Source organism: Tachypleus tridentatus, chromosome 3, assembly GCF_004210375.1.
Source record: "Tachypleus tridentatus isolate NWPU-2018 chromosome 3, ASM421037v1, whole genome shotgun sequence".
NCBI lineage: Eukaryota > Metazoa > Arthropoda > Merostomata > Xiphosura > Limulidae > Tachypleus > Tachypleus tridentatus.
Window position 1 is genome coordinate 85,848,797 of NC_134827.1, and position 3,648 is coordinate 85,852,444.

The following is a 3,648-nucleotide window of genomic DNA, read 5'->3' on the forward strand; positions in this document are numbered from 1 at the left end:
ACCTTAACGGGGCCAACATTAACAGAAAGAAAAGTTGACGCATAATACAGTGATTCCCTGGTATGAAGATAATTTGACTGAACAGCCTCAAACAAATGAACCAATGAGATGGGCTTCTTAACAAAACAACATTAAGTTATATGAGATTTCAACTGTTAAATATTTTCTTTCCATTGTTCCTCTAGACATAAAAAAGGGCGTTATTCAATAGGAAATAATAGCCATTCGTGATAACAAGAAACTCACCTGAAGTGAAAATGTATCTCAGGACGACTGGTATGGATATTCACACTTTTACTAATAAAACAGAGTACTTTGCTTTGTTAGTAAAAGTGTTAATACCCACACCAGCCATGCTAAGATACAATAATAACCATTATCTACTTTCAAATATTTATTTGAAATTTGTATTACCAGATCAAATCGATGATAACCACATACATATAATAATCCAATCCGATCGTGCAAGATATTTACGTTTAATAACCCAGGGGTGGTCTAGTATAATAAAAAAAAATAAATATTTATATTACCTTCGTTGGTATAACAGTAGCCCAAGAGTTGGCGGTGGGTGGTGATAACTAGATGCCTTCCCTCTAGTCTTACACTGCAAAATTAGGGACGGCTAGCGCTGATAGCCCTCGTGTAGTTTTGCGCGAAATTCAAACCAAACCAATCTTCCCCGTCCTCCGTTTCTATAGATACCCAAATTTCACCTCAAGCTATTAACCAAAATATTATCTATTCATACCGCCAGATGGCAGGAATGAATATTTTTGGATTTGTATGCGTGCATGTCCGGATAGTATGAGTATTGTACCTGATGCCGAACTAAAGCTACTCGTGAATTATATATGGCTAGTTTATTTAATTCCTTTCAAAATCAATGATCTCGGATATTACATACATTATTCTTCAATAATTTGCAGCGTATTTCCAAAAGCTTGTCATACACTAAATTGATAAACGTTTTCAAGTCTCTCTCTATCTGTGGACTTACAACGCTAGAATCTCGATTTCGATGCAAGTGATGTGCAGAGCACAGATAGCCCATTATGTTGCTTTGTACTTAAAACTTCACAGAAACAAGGAAAGCTTTCAAATTATTTTCTGTTTCATTCGGGAAATGAAATGCACAGAAACAAAGGAATCATAGGATTCATATCTTTTTCCAATAATACTCCCACACCTCTGTAACAAGGTAGCTTGGCTTTTCGTTAACGTAAAACAAAAAGTTAAAATGAACGTTCGTCAGTTAACAAGCTCAAAAAAGAGAAGTCAATCCACTTAACTTGTGCAGACTAATGTGTGAAGTATGTTGAAGTTGATATGTTACTGTGAATACGATTTCCACTTTTACCTAGAGAAGTGTTAGTTCTTGAGCATCTGTCAGCTGTCTGCAAAAACAGTAGATCTTGACTTATTCCATTGTTTGATGGAAGCGGTTTATGTGTTTTCAGCTTGGCTATTACATTTGCAAATCGTTTCTTTTCAAAAAATTCCTGAAAATAAGATGAAAAAACAACAACAACTGAAAAATATATATACACACACACACATAAATATATCAATTCTCCTTTTTTTGATCATCTTTACAAGTATTGGCAATAAAACGAGTGTAATTCTTACTTCATATAACAAGTGTCCACAGGTGGCTCAGCACTAAGTTTCAAGACTTATAAAGCTATAATTCGAGGTACGAGCCCCTCATTGACACAATACAGTTTTGAGCAGAAACAAAATTAACTATATGATTAGACGTAATCTATTGTGATCTAAATTATACTTTTCATCTTTTAAAACATCCGTAGAAAGAAAAATGTTTTCATAAATTAATTCTTTAGTATTAAGAGTAAAATCTTTTCATTTTTTACTACATTACAACTCATACAAATTGTGTTTCTTGATTTAAGAATATTGTTCATTTGAACACAGTTTCTCTTTTACCATACTATTATTACATTTATAACAATGTAAGAAACAAGTTTTTTTCCTTAAGAATGAATATTTTAAAACTTACAAAATCTTTCAAATCAAATCATGTCCGAAAGTAATTTACATTGTCAACTAATTAAGACTAACCGTCATGTTATAACTACACTACTTAAATAATGCATGTTTGTCCTATCATTAAGAACTACTGAACCAAGACAACGTATTGTTCTATATGAAATAAGGCTGTCTCAGATTGTTCGCACAAGGGTGAAGAGAAAGTAATTTTCTGAGCACCCCCGGTTAACACTGTTTCCAAGCTATAGGGAGAGAGATATTCACACCGAAATACCTGTCAGTCTTTTGTCTGTTTTTACGTACTACGACCAACTTACTGGAACTAAAATACCTAAACATGAAGTTCTAATCAAATTGTTTTGCACAACGTATCGTGTTATTTGAACGCTTTTCCCTCGGGCTTAGAAGTCCACGTTTTAGAAAATGTAATTATACTAAAATAAGTAATTAGTATAGTTAGTCAAATATGCTATTATTACGTCCTTACTTTATGAATATCAGTATGCATCGTTTCATTAGATGAGTACACATATAATGAAAAGTTAACTTAATTGGGGAAACGTCTTCATAACAAGCCTACCGATGAACAGTGAAAGATACTTAGCTACGTCATTTAAACGAAAACTTATTTCACTGTTTCTGAAATTAGAAATGAAGCATTCTTTCAAATAACCACAAAAGTTTGTTTTCTTTGTTTGTAACCAGGTGGTAATTATATGTTAGTTTAAAGTTATAAAAAACTTACTTCTTGTTGTTTGCGGTCATTATTTTTTCTTTGCATTCTTATACGTTGTCTGGCTCCTCCAACCCAGTTCATAATTAATTCTTCAATACATTAAAATATTCTACAAATAAATAGTAAAAATAATATTTGAATTTTTTTATCTATAACAAAGAACTTTGGGAGTAATTCGACCAACTTCTATTATTTCTTAACGTACAGGTCTGGTACACATTATTTTACGTCGTGTATAACTAAATTTCAGTTTCGTGACGAGCATTAACAACGTATTTTGTAACGACGAGTGGAGGTTACACGTTTAAGCTGCTATTTTATTAACCACAAACGTAAGTGCGATAAGCTAGGTTGGTTAAATCGTGGTGATGTATTATTAGTCAATATTTTATTAAAATTATTTAACTATCAAATACAACGAGTACAGAGAACCTTCTAAACAAAAACAAATGAGAATCCTCAATAGCCTCAGCACTTGAAATTCGTTTATGCAGGATTAGAGTAAATTAATCTACGACATTTTTTTTATTAGCTCTATTTTTGTACACCAGCAATACCCGCTTTTATTACTCATCAGGATCTTTACCACCCTACCCTCAAATTTAAATTATTTTAGGCACGATTGGGGTTAATTAATCTATGAGACCTATGGTGTGGTCAAATATATCAGTTGAAAGGGTTTGACCTTCTGAGTCCAAATCGATAAAGAGATGATAGAGCTAAGAGCTAAAGGTTTGTACTTGAAAAACTCAGAACCATTCTATGAGCTGTTATGTCACGGCTAATAGTGTTTATTTTATATGTAAAATACATAGGATTGTCTAGCTGTTACAAGTGGGCTTGAGTGCATTAATGGTAATAGTTTTGTTTAATTCTTTCCATGTAACTCGAGTATTATTATA

At 32.6% G+C, this 3,648-nt stretch overlaps 1 long non-coding RNA gene across 1 annotated transcript; it reads right to left on the minus strand.

The window, feature by feature from the left end:
- Positions 1-942: 942 nt before the first annotated feature.
- Positions 943-2,996, minus strand: LOC143246127 (uncharacterized). Its single transcript, XR_013025807.1, has 2 exons — positions 2,756-2,996; positions 943-1,502 (listed from the first exon to the last, which is right to left on the minus strand). It is a non-coding gene; the product is annotated as an uncharacterized LOC143246127 (long non-coding RNA).
- Between the last annotated feature and the right edge of the window lie 652 nt (positions 2,997-3,648).